The sequence below is a fragment of the Pongo abelii genome, chromosome 9 (assembly GCF_028885655.2).
Source record: "Pongo abelii isolate AG06213 chromosome 9, NHGRI_mPonAbe1-v2.0_pri, whole genome shotgun sequence".
NCBI classification, from domain to species: domain Eukaryota; kingdom Metazoa; phylum Chordata; class Mammalia; order Primates; family Hominidae; genus Pongo; species Pongo abelii.
The window spans coordinates 121,906,374-121,920,527 of NC_071994.2; the positions used below are offsets into that span (position 1 = coordinate 121,906,374).

At 49.3% G+C, this 14,154-nt stretch overlaps 2 long non-coding RNA genes across 3 annotated transcripts; one reads left to right on the top strand and one right to left on the bottom strand.

Annotated features, from left to right (window-relative positions):
• Positions 1-8,214: 8,214 nt before the first annotated feature.
• LOC129048795 (uncharacterized) lies at positions 8,215-10,934 on the bottom strand. The gene is made up of 3 exons (XR_008511437.2): positions 10,476-10,934; positions 9,002-9,055; positions 8,215-8,757 (listed from the first exon to the last, which is right to left on the bottom strand). It is a non-coding gene; the product is annotated as an uncharacterized LOC129048795 (long non-coding RNA).
• Positions 9,112-14,096, top strand: LOC129048793 (uncharacterized). 2 transcript variants are annotated; one of them, XR_008511435.2, is made up of 4 exons: positions 9,112-9,666; positions 11,145-11,279; positions 11,909-12,105; positions 13,846-14,096. It is a non-coding gene; the product is annotated as an uncharacterized LOC129048793 (long non-coding RNA). The 2 variants fall into 2 exon arrangements; XR_008511434.2 differs by lacking the exon at positions 9,112-9,666 and having other exon boundaries at positions 11,039-11,279.
• The last annotated feature ends 58 nt before the right edge of the window (positions 14,097-14,154 follow it).

Below are 14,154 nucleotides of genomic sequence, written 5' to 3' on the forward strand. Positions count from 1 at the left end.
CATCCAAAGGCCAGGGACACAGTCAAGGCCACACACCTGTAACCTGGATGCCAAGTTCCTTGAGTGGCCCCAAGACCACCAACCTCAGAGAGTTACCGTTTCCCTTAATATTTCAAATGGAATGGCTTAAGATCCTGTCCCTGTTGTGGTGTGAAATTCAGGGACTCTCACTGTTATCTGCAAGAGATACGGTGGAAGCATGGGACAGTAGAACCATTCTGTCTGGGGAGGACTAAGGGAGACCCACCATACTGTGTCATTTGTAATGAGTCTTTTTTTTTTTTTTTTTTTTGAGACTGAGCCTCACTCTGTTGCTAGGCTAGAGTGCAGTGGTGTGATCTCAGCTCACTGCCACCTCTGCCTCCCGGGTTCAAACAATTCTCCTGCCTCAGCATCCTGAATAGCTGGGACTACAGGTGCCCGCCATTACACCTAGCTAATTTTTGTATTTTTAGTAGAGACGGGGTTTCACTGTGTTGGCCAGGATGGTCTCAATCTCTTGACCTCATGATCCACTCACCTCGGCCTCCCAAAGTGCTGGGATTACAGGTGTGAGCCACTGCTCCAGTCCTAATGAGTCTTGACGATCACATAGGAGTTTGCCAAGGGAATGGGCTGGAGACCACTACAATGTATGCAGAGCATGTGAAGAGAAGAGCAAACCCCTCAGCCTAGCTGCAGAGAACTTGGTGTTTGTGCAGGGAAGGGTTTTGAGATAGGCTGGAGGAACACGTTGGCACCAGTCTGGAGATGGTCTTTGCCAAGCCAAGGAATGTAATTCCTTGTAATTCCCCAAAGTGGAACCAGCGGAGAAGTTTGTGAGCTTAAGAAGCAGATTCAGGCTGGGTGCAGTGGCTCACGCCTGTAATCCCACCACTTTAGAAGGCCAAGGCGGGTGGATCACCTGAGGTCAGGAGTTCAAGACCAGCCTGGCCAACACGGTGAAACCCTGTCTCTACAAAAATACAAAAATTAGCTGGGCATGATGGCAGGGGCCTGTAATTCCAGCTCCTCAGGAGGCTGAGGTGGGAGAATCGCTTGAACTCAGGAGACAGAGGTTGTAGTGAGCCAAGATCATGCCACTGCACTCCAGCCTGGGCGACAGAGTAAGACTCTGTCTCAAAAAAAAAAAAAAAAAAAAAGCAGATTCGGTTACTTTAGGAGGCTCATCCCCTCAACATATGGAAGGTGAGCTGAAGGGACAGGGGACAGGGGGTGGGCAAGACACATGGAGTTTAATGATTGGCATGACCTCTCCTGAAGGACTTAGGTTTGCTGTTAAGGATGTCAGTTGTGGCACCTGAGCAGTGTTTGCTGCTATTAAAAAGAAAAACCTTAGACAAATTAAATTTAACAGTTTATTCAAGCAAAGAAATGACTCATGAATCAGGCACCACTCTGAACTAGTAAAGGTTCAGATAGCTCCACCCAGTAATGTGGGCAGCTGGCATTGGTTTTTGGTTTGCTTTGTTTTTTGAGACAGGGTCTCGCTCTGTCGCCCAGGCTGGAGTGCAGTGGCTCCATCACAGCTCACTGTAGCCTTGATCTCTCAGGTTCAAGGGATTCTCCCACCTCAGCCTCCTGAGTAGCTGGGACCACAGGCACATGCCACCACGCCCAACTAATTTTTAAATTAAAAATTTTTTTTTTTTAAGAGATTGGGTCTCCCTATGTTGTCCAGGCTGGTGTGGAACTCCTGAGCTCAAGCAATCCTCCTGCCTCATCCTCCCAATGTATTGGGATTACAGGTGTGAGCCACCATGCCTGGTCAACAATTTTTAAGTGTACAATTCAATTTCCTTTTATTACATTCACAATGCTGTGCAACCACCCTTGCGTTCTTTGGATAAATCTCACTTGGTCATGATGTCTAATCCTTTTAATAAACTGTTGGTTTTGGCTTGCGAGTATTTTTTTGAGGAATTTTGCATCAATATGTATAGAGGATATTTGACTGTAATTTTCTTTCCTTGTGATTTTTTTTTTTGGACACACAGTCTTGCTCCATCACCCAGGCTGGAATATAGTGGCATGAACACAGCTCACCACAGCCTCGACTTCCTGGGGCTCAAGTGATCATCTGGCCTCAACCTTCTGAGTAGCCAGGACTACAGGTGCATGCCACCACGCCTGGGTAATTTTTAAATTTTTTTGTAGAGACTACATCTGACTGTGTCGCCCAGGCTGGTCTTGAACTCGTGGCCTCAAGTGATCCTCCCACCTTGGCCTCCCAAAGTGTTTCTCCCCAAGTGTGAGCCACCATGCCCAGCCCTCTTCTGATGTCTTTATCTGGTTTTAATATCAGGGTAATGTTAGCCTCATAGCATGAGGCCCCTCTTCTATTTGGAAATATGCCCCTCTTCTATTTGTGGAAGTGTTTGAGAAAGATTAATGTTAATTCTTTAAATGTTTGGTAGAATTTACCAATGAAGCCATCTGGTCCTGGACCATATTAGGCAGAAACAATACATATATGGGGAATGGGGGTAGAGAGAGAGAGCTTGAGAGGTAGCTGGCAAGTCCAAAATCTCCAGGGTAGGCTGGCAGTCTGGAGAAACAGGGAAGAAGCTGCAGTTCAAGTCTGAAGGCAGCACGCTGGGAGAATTCCCTCTTCTTCTGGGGAGGTCAGTCTTTTTCAAAGTCTTCAACTGATTGGATAAGGCCCGTCCAAGTTAGGGAGGGTAACCCGCTTTACTCAAAGTCTACAAATTTAAATGTTATTTTCATCTAAAAAATATCTTCACAGAAACATCTAGAATAATGCTTGACCAACTATCTGGATACCTTTGCCTAGCCATGTTGACACATAAAATTAAACATCTTTTTTTTTTTTTTTTTGAGATGGAGTCTTGCTCTGTTGCCTAGGCTGGAGTGCAGTGGCACGATCTTGGCTCACTGCAACCTCTGCCTCCTAGGTTTAAGCGATTCTCCTGCCTCAGCCTCCTGAGTAGCTGGGATTACAGGTGCCCACCACCACACCCAGCTACTTTTTGTATTTTCAGTAGAGATGGGGTTTCACCATGTTAGCCGGGCTGGTCTCGAACTCCTGGCCTCAGGTGATCCACCCGCCTTGGCCTCCCAAAGTGCTGGGATTATAGGCGTGAGCCACCGCGCCCGGCCTAAACATCTTTTTTTATTGCAAGGTTTTTTAATGCCATCTCTTTACTTGTTATGCCTATTGAGACTTTTTACTTCTTGCATCAGTTTAGATAATTTCTGTTTCTAGGAATTTTTCTGTTTCATCTAGGTTATCTAATTTGTTGGCATATACTTGTTTATAGTATTCTATTTTCAATTTTGTAAGGTTGATAGTAGTGCCTCTGCACTCATTCTGATTTTATGTGTGTCTTCTCTGTCAATTTTATTGATCTTTTCATAGGACCAACTTTTTGGTCACTCAGATCACTGAGACCTCTGCCTCCTGAGTAGCTGGGCTTACTTATTAGTAAGGGTTTATTTACTTATTAGCCTGCCATCACACCAGGCTAATTTTTTGTATTTTAGTAGAGACAGGGTTTCATCATGTTACCCAGGGTGGTCTTGAACTCCTAAGCTCAGGCAATCCACCCACCTTGGCCTCCCAAAGTGCTAGGATTACAGGCATGAGCCAATGTGCCCAGTCAATGTTCTTTAAAAAAACACACACAACTCTATAGTGATTGTACTAACTTACATTCTCACCAACAGTATACGAGGGTTCCTTTTCTCCACATCCTCACCAGCATTTGTTATTGCCTGTCTTTTGGATAAAAGCCATTTTAACCGGAGTGAGATAATATCTCATTGTAGTTTTGATTTGCATGTCTCTGATGATCAGTTATGTAGCACACCTTTTCATATACCTGTTTGCAATTTGTATGTCTTCTTTTAAGCAAGGTTTATAGTGATTCAGATCTTCTGCCCATTATGCAGACTGGCTTTGTTCTGGGGGAACTCGTCACTATGTTGCACGGGCTGGTCTCAAACTCCTGGGCTCAATCAATCCTCCCGCCTTGGCCTCCCAAAGTGCTGGGATTACAGGTGTGAGCCACCATGCCTGGCCAGTAGTGTTTTTTTTTTTTTTGAGACGAAGTCTTGCTCTGTCATCCAGGCTGGAGTGCTGTGGCGCGATCTTGGCTCACTGCAACCTCCGCCTCCTGGATTCGAGTGATTCTCCTGCCTCAGCCTCCCAAGTAGCTGGGACTACAGGCACCCACCACCACACCCGGCTAATTTTTGTATTTTTAGTAGAGATGGGGTTTCACCATATTGGCCAGGCTGTTCTTGAACTCCTGACCTCGTGATCCACCCACCTCAGCCTCCCAAAGTGCTGGGATTACAGGCGTGAGCCACCACGCCTGGCCTCCAGCAGTTCTTTTTTTTAGTATTATACACTTACAACTAACCAAGTCTACTCAAATAACACTACATTTCATTGTAGTGCAAGTACCTTATGATAACAAAGTAGTCTTAACTTCTCCCTCCTGTCCCTTCTATCATTGCTGTCATTCAGTTCCCTTATCCATAAACTAGAATCGTTGAATACACAGTTGCTATTACAGATTGAGCACCCCAAATCTGATCATCCAAAATCTGAAATGCTCCAAAATCCAAAACTTTTTGAGTACAGACATAATGATCAAAGGAAATGCTCACTGAAGCATTTCAGATTTTGGATGATCAGATTTGGGATTTTGAACCAGTAAGTATATTGCAAATATTTCAAAATTCAAAAAAAAAATCCCAAATCCAAAATTCTCCTAGTATCAAGCATTTTGGATAAATGCCCTGTTTTATTTTGAACAAACCATTATCTGTTAGATTAACTAAGGATAAGAAAAGTAAAAGCTTTTATTTTACCTTAACTTATTCCTTCTCTAAAGCTCTTCCCTTGTTTATGTAGTTCAAAGTTTCTAACTTATATCATCTTTCTTTTCTCTGAAGAAGTTTTTTTTTTTTTAAAAAAATACTTCTTGCAAGACAGGTCTACAGATTCTCTCAATTTTTCTTGGCTTGTGAAAGTTCTCATTTCTCCATCACTTTTTTTCTTTTTTCTTTTTCTTTTCTTTCTTTCTTTTTCTTTTTTTTCTTAAGACAGATTCTTGTTCTGTTGCCTAGGCTAGAGTGCAGTGGTGCGATCTCAGCTCACTGCAATCTCCACCTCTCAGGTTCCAGTGATCCTCCAGCCTCAACCTTCCAAGTAGCTGGGACACAGGCATATGCCACCACTAAAGTTTGTATTTTTTTTGTAGAGATGGGGTTTCACCATGTTGCCTAGGCTGGTCCCAAACTCCTGAGCTCAAAGCCATCTGCCTGCCTCGGCCTCCCAAAGGGCTGGGATTACAGGCATGAGCCACTGTGTGGGCCTCTCCATCACTTTTGAAGGATGGTTTTGCAGGATGTAGATTCTAGGGATTATAGGTTGGTGGGATCTTTTTCTCTGTCAACGCTTTAAATATCTCACATGGCTCTCTTCTTTCTTGCATGGTTTCTAAGAAGTCTGATGTTATTTTTATCCTTGGTCTTCCATAGGTAAGGTTTTTTTACTCCTCTGGCCTCTTTCAAGACTTTTTATCTTTGAATTTCTGCAATTTGAATATAATATGCCTAGGTGTTGATTTTTTCTTCTTTTTGGGGGGCACCTGTCTTCCTTAGTATTTTCTGAGCTTCCTGGATCTGTGGTTTGGTGTCTGATATAAATTTGGGGAAATTCTCAGTCATTATTTTTTCAAGTATCTCTTCCGTTCCCTCTTTCTTGCTCTATATTCCCATTAATGCCTGTGTGATGCCTTTTGTCATTGTTCCCCAGTTTTGGATATTCTGTTCTGTCTATTTCAGTCTTGCCTCTCTTTGCTTTTGAGTTTTGGAAGTTTCTATTGACATATCCTCAAGTTCATGGATTCTTTCCTCAGCTGTGTCCAGTCTACTAAAGAGCTGATCAAAGGCATTTCGTTAGGGTTTTTTTTTTCTCATTGTACTTCCTCTTTGTTTTTTTCTTAGAATTTTCATAGCTCTGCTTAAATTACTTATCTGTTCTTGCATGTTGTCTACTTTTTCCTTGAGCACCCTTGGCATGTTAATCATAGTTGTTTCAAATTTCCGGCCTGATAATTCCAACATCCCCGCTATAGTTGAGTCTGGTTCTGATACTTGCTCTGTCTCTTCAAGCAGTATTTTCTGCCTTTTAGTATGACTTCCAGTTTTTTCTTGAAACCAAACCAGTACTGGTTAAAAGAAACCCAGCGTGGAGGCGTCTACTCTGGTAAGTTGTGACTCTCTGTATCTGCCTGTCTGTCTCCAGTTTTGGAGGCAGCTCTGTGATCTTAATTCTCTGACAGATCTAAGAAGAGTTGTTGGTGTTGTTTATTCAGCTTTTTACTTGTTGTTAAGACGGAGTGACAATTGCTACACTCCTTACACCCTAGGCCAGAAACAAGAAACCCCTATTTAGTTTTTTTTGTTTTGTTTTGTTTTAATTTGAGACTGAGTCTCACTCTGTTGCCCAGGCTGGAGTGCAATGGCACAATCTCGGCTCACTGCAACCTCTGCCTCCTGGATTCAAGCGATTCTCCTGCTTCAGCCTCCCCAGTAGCTGGGATTACAGGCATGCCCCACCTCACCCGGCTAATTTTTGTATTTTTAGTACAGACAGGGTTTCACCATGTTGGCCAGGCTGGTCTCGAACTCCTGACTTCAGGTGATCCTCCCACTTAGGCCTCCCAAAGTGCTGGGATTACAGGCATGAGCCACTGTGCCTGGCTGGTTCTCTTTGTATTTTCTTTTTCTTTTATTTTCTAGAGACAGGGTTTTCCTCTGTCACCCATGCAGGAGTGCAGTGGCTCAATGACAGCTCCTTGCAACCTTGAACTCCCGGGCACAAACAATCCTTCCCCCTCGTCCTCCAAAATAGCTGGGACTACAGGCATGTGCCATAATGACTGGCTAGTTTTAAAAATTACAGCTCACTATGTTGCCCAGGTTGGCCCTGAAATCCTGTCCTCAAGCGATCCTCTTGCCTTGGCCTCTCAAAGCACTGGGATTACAGGTGTGAGCCATCACACCCAGCCCTTTCTTAATTTTTATTTTATTATTATTATCATTTTTGAGACAGGATCTTGCTGTTGCCCAGGCTGGAATGCAGTGGCACAATCACAGCTCACTGCAGCCTCCACCTCCTGGGCTTAAGCAGTCTCACCTCAGTGTCCTGAGTAGCTGGGACTACAAGTGTGCACCACCACACCTGGCTAATTTTTTATTTTTGTAGAGATGGGGTCTCACTATGTTGCCTTGGCTGCTTTTGAACTCCTGGGCTCAAGTGATTCTCCTGCCTCAGCCTACCAAATGTTGGGACCACAAGGGTGAGCCACTATACCCCCTGGCCCTTTTTAATACTTTCCATCTGTTTATTGATACTCTTTCTTTAGTATATAGTGGTCACTCTTTTTTTTTTTTTCTGAGATGGAGTCTCGCTCTGTTGCCCAGGCTGGAGTGCAGTGGTGCAATATCGGGTCACTGCAACCTCCACCTCCTGGGTTCAAGCGATTCTCCTGTCTCAGCCTCCTGAGTAGCTGGGATTACAGGCGCGTGCCATCACACCCGGCTAATTTTTGTATTTTTAGTAGAAAACAGGTTTTCACCATGTTGGCCAGGCCGGTCTTGAACTCCTGACCTCAGGCAATCCACCCACCTCGGCCTCCCAAAGTGCTGGGATTACAGGTGTGAGCCACCATGCCCAGCCTAGTGGTCACTCCTATAAGACAATTTCTCTTGCCTGCTTGCGTGTGTGTGTGTGTGTGTGTGTGTCATACTTTCCTGTTTTTTTGTGTGTGTCTCTTAATTTTTTGTAGAAAAACAAACATTTTAGATAACAGATTGTAGCAATGCTGGGTACTGGCTGCCTCATCACACTACCCAGAGCATGCTATTGTTCATTTGTGTATTTGGGGAGCAACTGGCTGAATTATGTTCCTGGTCTATTTCCCGCCCTCTGTGTTAAGCCCATGAGGTTGCTCCTCGGGGAGACACAGTTTTGGGGATGGCTACAGCCACTCTGGGGTGACAGTGGTCTTGGCAGGGCTCCCTTCCTCTCTTTCCCTGAGCACATCCAGCAGTTAAACTCCACTAATTGCCAGCTGATTTTACAATTGTTTTAATGATGCCCTGGAGGATAAATAGATCAGAGACAATCCATTCAAATTCAGACTGCTTTGAAGGAATAATATCAGGGGCAGAAATAAATTATACATATTTATTCGGGCCCCGCCTCCCCTGCTCTCCTTCCCAGCATTGAGCTCTTGGTTGCCTGGGCCCAGGCTGGGGGTTTTCAGTATTTGTAAAGCCTTCAGACTAAGGAAGTGAGTGGAAGGCTGGAAGTGTGGGGCTTGGCGCTGGGGCACTTGGGGTAGGAGAGATAGGTCTTCTCCCCAGAGCAGGATTTCCACCCTACTGAAGGTTCCAGGAGGGAGCTAGGCCCCTACCCATGATCTCCAGGTCGTGACCCTGCCCCCCACTTCACTCTGAGGACAGGCTGGGAGGTAGGAGGGCATGAAGAGGCAGGGGAAGGCAGGAACTGGTGCAGAGGTTTAATGGGGCAGGAGCTGGGGCCAGGTGAGGAGGGGAGGGCTGTCACCGTGGCAGGAGGCTGAGCAGGGGGCTGGGCAGAAGGGCGGCCGCCAGGCAGTGGGGCTCCAGGAAAGCCAGCTGGGCCCCTGAGGTCAGCCGGTCACCATAGCGGTCCAGTAGCATCAGGACCACGCCATTCGTCCAGCCAAAGCCCTCCTGGGAGAGGCAGGGCAGTGGGGCCAGGTCTCTGGGGAAGCCCCAAACCCTTGGTGGGGGCTGTGGGCTCTCTCCCCAGGGGCACTGGCCCTGCCTAACCCTAATGGTACGGGGAGCACCAGTCAGCTCCTCCCCCAGCCCCACATGCAGGTGAGCACACTGAGGCCTTGTGGGGGGGGTCGTGGGCAGCAGAGCCCAGGAGTTCCCCGTAGGGCGATGGCCAGCCCACCCCTAGCCTGCTCACATGAACTTCATACTCCCCTCCGCCACCGGGCTCTCCACCGTTGCTAATGTCATACTAGGAATAAGAGGGCGGGCCGTAGGTCAGGCACTGCCCCCACCCCACCCACCCCCAGCCATAGGGACAACAAACAACGGGATCCTTGTGGGGAGAAGCCGCTCTGCCTGCCCAGCAGCCCCTGCAGTGCCCAGGAGTGGCCACTGGGTGCCGCCACCATCCCAGCTGCGCTGGCCCTCGGTCCTGCCAAGCCTGACCCTCCCGCCTCACCACGGGGACGCCCTGGGGGTGCGGCGAGGGCTCAGGCCAGCTCAGCTTCTCATACATGGCTGACTTTTGCCAGTAGACATCAAAGTTGGTTCGGATCCAATTCTGGGGCATATTGGTAGATCAGGATCCGGCTGCCCTAGAAAGTTCCAGACATTCCCGTGACTGTGGGTGGGGCTGGACTGGCAGCCAGGACGCTGGGCCCGGCGGGAAGCCAGACGTCCCCTTCCTGGCCCTTCTCTTCTCGGCTCACAGCTGCCCCCCGGTGGCTCCGCGGGACCCGCAGGCTGGGACAAGGGGCACAGCCGGAGGAAGCGGCCTCCCCTGCAGGTCCTGCTCAGGGTCGGGGGGGAGCGCTGCTGCCTGCAGTAGACTCGAGCCACCTGCTGTGCCCTCACCTCCAGGTATTTCAGAGCCTCGTCCGCCCCGCCAGGGTCAGAGAAACACCCGGCCCAGAGTGGAGTGAGGTTAGATGGGTAAAACTCCCGATTCTCCTTGTTCTCAAGGTCATAGTCGAACCAGGCACTGGTCTGCTCATCCCACAGGACTGTGTTCAGGGCGGCCAAACGCTACGCCCGCAGGGTTCTGTACTTTGTGGCCTGGGAGTCGTTCCCTGGGGCAGTGCTGCCTTTGGGCCCTACCGGAGCCCTCTAGAAAGAACTTCTGAGGTCAGACGGGCAGCATCTACTCTAACGCCTCACCTCCTCCAGGAAGGCTCCCCACCCTCCCCAGGAAACCCCAGCCTGTCCTGTCTCCTCTGGGCTGCCTGCACTGTCTCTGGCACCACTGGGTAGATGTTCACTGCCTGCGGGCTCTCTCCTTCCCTGAGCTCCTGGGCCAGGCCTCCGTCTCAGGAGGAATCAGGGCTACTGCTTGCTCAGCCCCGTCCTGAGCTACTTTGCTCATCCACATCCCCTCACCTGGGGAAAGGGTTTGGGGTTTTATCCCGTCCCTAGTCCTACCACTGGATCCCAAGCCCAGACCCTCTTGCTTGGAATCCCGCTTTCCCCGGACCTGTTCCCACTCTGCCCCAATCACACAGGCCTTCTTCCCAATCCCTGAACAGCGCCTCAGGGCCTCTGCACGGCCCTTTCCGTGCCTGGACTGTCCTCTCCCAGATCAGCTCAGCGATGGTTCCTGCCACAATTCTGCTCACACATCACCTCCTCAGACACCTTCCCTCCCCATCCTCTCTAACACACCCTCTGCTCACCCATACCAGCGGGCTCTAACTTCTCTCTACTTCAAACTGTGCTTCTGTTACTGTTTTGCTTCTATTATTATTGTTCTTGCAGGAGCTGGTAAAGTGGCTAATGTGGCCACAGCTCCATAAATCCATGTGGAACGAAGGGTGGACATTGCCTGAGTCCAGGAGGCAGGACAGGGTCACTCATCTCTGTCCCTGGTGATGGAAACTCAGGCTCAGGAAAGAGCCTTGACCTGCCCTGGGTCACAGAGAGAGTATTAGGGTCAGGGCTCAAGCCCAGGTGCTGTCGTCAGGCCCTTAGGCCGCCTCTCACACCCAGGCTAGGAAGCTGGAGCAGAAAGTTTGCAGAACAATCCTGAGAAGAGGCCTGCACAGTTCAAGGGGCAGCTTGGAGGAGGAGAGGGAGGGAGGACAGGCTGTGGCCAGCGGGCTCTTGGACCTCATGCCAGGCTCAGGCAGCTGCATCTGGTATCAGGCCTGCAGGTCCAGTGCCTATTATGGGGCCTATTATGACTGCACAAGGGGCCTCAAGTTCATTCAGGCCAAGCCCCTCATTCTACAGAGAACCCCACAGTGGTTTGCAGGGGAGATTTGCCCAAGGTTGGTGGGTTGGTCATGGGGGCAGGCCCGAACTCGTCTCTGTTTTTTTGCATTCTGGCTCTCCTGATGTTCCAGGCCCATCTCTGAGTCATCCCCGGACAGGAGAGATCCCAGAGGGTAAATAGGACATGAGCCTGCAGTGAGGGGAGACAGAGGAGGAGAGAACTCCCTGAAACAAGAGGAGAGGAGGAGCCGGCGGGGAGGATACAGGTAGGGCAGCGGGCAGGCCACCAAGGGGCAGACTTGCTGCTTTGCAGCCTGACCCCCAGCCTGTGTGCCTCATTGCCACCTCCTTCTCCCAGGGCAGGGCCTATGCCACAACCAGAGCCTGGAGCAAGACAAGGAAGGCTCCATTTCTCTCCTCCTACTCCTCTATTCAAACCACAGCCATCTGTGCATCAAAAACTTTTTTTTTTAACCCTCAGCTGCCTGATGCCCATGGTTGGGGTTTGGGCTGAGTCACCGAGGGCCGCCTGCACACACCAGGGAGGGCTCCTGAGCACCCACTCTCAGGCTTTGCACGTTTCCGAAATTCTACACATGACAGCAATTTTTGCAGAAAGGGTGTGGAGGGTGCCTGTGGGCCAGTCACCAGCCTGCTGCAGCTGTCCGTGGTTGCCTCTGTCTGCCAGGGTTGCACAACCTCTGGTTTTCACCTCAACCACTGTGGCTTCCTCTCGCCCTGTGGGAACAGGGCATGGGGTGAGGGGGCCACCATGCCCAGACAACTAGGCATCTCCCTGCCAGGCCAAGAGTTCCACTGCCACAGCCCAATACCAGCAAATTCAGATGCAACCAAGTGACCCCAATTCAAGTTACATTCCTTTTCTCCCCCACAGGCTCTGCAGTCCCTGAGATTCGCAGTGTTAGTTGATCTCCAGGAGACACTAGTTCCCAGGAGACCCCACTGAAGGCCTGGCTATACCATCATAGGCTGTGTGCCCTTGGGCAAGAACCTCTACCATTCCTCGTTGCCTGTATATAAATTGAAGGCTTTGCTCTAGGTCAGTGTTGCAAACTCAAATTCCAGTAACAGGTATGTGCAAAATATGTTGGGGATAAGGGAGCCAACAGTGCAAGAGGGAAGTAAGTGTTGGGGACCTAGTCTTGGGGTGACGGGAACTGGGCTGAACCGGAAGCGTATTCCTGTGTAAGGGAGGCTGCTGCTCAGAGGCTGGCTGCTGTGGGGCTGGGGGATCCTGATTTGTCAAAGGAAGGTGGAAATTTATGTTTCAACTCACATGCTCCTGTTTTTAAAATGTCTCAATGTCTCTAATTCTGACTGTAAATCTAAGAGTGATTCCTGTGTGTGTGTGGTTAGGAGGAGTCTGACCTCCACCAAAGGGGCTTTGTGGGCCGGGGCTTCGTCCTCCTGCAGAACGCAGGACCCCACCCCTGAATGCAACCTCAGCCTGGAATGTTGACATAATCATTTGGTGCCCCTTTAAATTGGTATCCTATGTACATATTGGTATCTGTAATATGTAGAGATCTCTTACAAGTCTAAAAGAAAGATAGGGCCGGGCACAGTGGCTCATGCCTGTAATCCCAGCACTTTGGGAGGCCGAGGCAGGCGGATCACCTGAAGTCAGGAGTTTGAGACCAGCCTGACCAATATGGTGAAGCCCTAGCCCATAAGGACACAGCTCTGGGCTGCCCTCGGGGTTGTGTGTACCTGAGTCCCCACCCACATCTCACCACTTAGCTTGTCTGCCCAGTCTTTCTTAACATATTTACAAGCAGATACATCATTGGTGGGAAAAACAGAACACTTTAAAATATGTGTTCAGCTTTGATTTCAAGGAGAAGCTGCAAGCTGTGTGAAGGGCTGGGAAGGGCACCACAGGAGATGCAGCTCAGCCTCTTCTTAGTCCTCAGCAACTCAGCTCTGACCCCAAGTTTCACCCCATGCAGCAAGGGTTCTGAGCCCTCCTGGGCCCACCATCCTTAGAAAGCAGCTTGGGGGAGGGAAGTCTCATTGTCCCCACTGCAAATTATTTCTTTGAGGAAAAGCTACTAGTTTCCTTCTCAATGCCTGTTCTCAGGGTATCAGTGTGACCAGCTTTGTTTAAGTTGATTTTCCAGGCTCCCCTACAGTTCAGGGTGGCCAGGGACCCAGTTCTGGCAAATGAGACATAAGTGGACGTCACTGCAAAAGGATCCAAGGCAGGCTCCTAAAAGGGGAGAGACTCAACTGGCTCTGCGTTGAGTCCTTTGCCCTCCCTCTTCCTGCCTTGATGCAGATGAAAGGCTTGGCACTGCAGCAGCCACCTTGCATCCACAGGGGAGTAAACCTCAGCCGACAGCCACCTGCTTCAGACAGCAGCCCAGGAAGGCGGAAAGAGACTGGGTTCTCGATGGCAACTTTGAGTCACGACAGCCCTAGACTTCTGTGATATGAAAAAACAACCCTCTTAGTTGTTTAAGCCACTGGTTTTCAGATTTCTGTCACAGCTGAAGGGAATCTCAAGCAGATCCTTCCTCTGAGCATCTGCTCTCTTCTCAAGGGGCCTTCCGGTCACAAGCTTTCCTTCATTCCCATTACACTTCCGTCCAGGTTCTAATGTCCTAGGGATACTGTAGCATGCCTCTGCCTAGCCTAACTTCAACCTCCCTCAGGATGTGAGAGGCAGACCTCACTGTAGGAAGAGGGTGAAGGAAGGGTGTCGGTTAATGCATAAGGAACCAAGGACTAACATCCATATATACAGACCCAAACATCAGGTGACACTGAGCATGTGCACCCACAGCTTCTTATACCTGCCTTGTCTTGTAGACACCAGCTCTGGATCCCCAGACCTCTCACCTGAGCTCTAGGGCAAATGCTTCCCGACATCCCCAGCAGCAGGCAGCGAGGCCGGGATGGTGTGGAGCTGGGCACTTCCAGCTTCTGGGATGCTGGCAAGGCCCTATCACCACTCGATTTCCAGGTGTCTGCTTCACAGTGATCTGTTAAACTGCCATATGTGTTTTATGCACCTTCCTGGGTTGTGCTACAGCTGATAATAAAATCATTTGAGAATTTTGTGTTGTGGTTGTTTGAGACGGAGTCTCGCCCTGTCGCCCAGGCTGGAGTGCAATGGCG